The following is a 248-nucleotide window of genomic DNA, read 5'->3' on the forward strand; positions in this document are numbered from 1 at the left end:
GTAATTTTCGAATGATTTGGCAACCACGCTTTTCATAGAAATATTTCGATAACAGTAATTATGGTGTTGTTTTTATTATAGACTGTAATTTGTTTGTCTAATCTAATATCTCCCCAATACATTAGATATAATTATTAATGTTTTTCTAATCTGAAATGTTGTGAAGTATCTAGCATTTAAACTAATCTTAAACGTTGGTCCATTTTGAGAGAGAAGCTTGAAAATTTACGTTTAAACTAATACCCTCA

This window comes from Zophobas morio, unplaced genomic scaffold (assembly GCF_036711695.1).
Source record: "Zophobas morio isolate AGI-343-1 ecotype UQ-CSIRO unplaced genomic scaffold, CSIRO_AGI_Zmor_V1 ptg000030l, whole genome shotgun sequence".
Classification (NCBI taxonomy): domain Eukaryota; kingdom Metazoa; phylum Arthropoda; class Insecta; order Coleoptera; family Tenebrionidae; genus Zophobas; species Zophobas morio.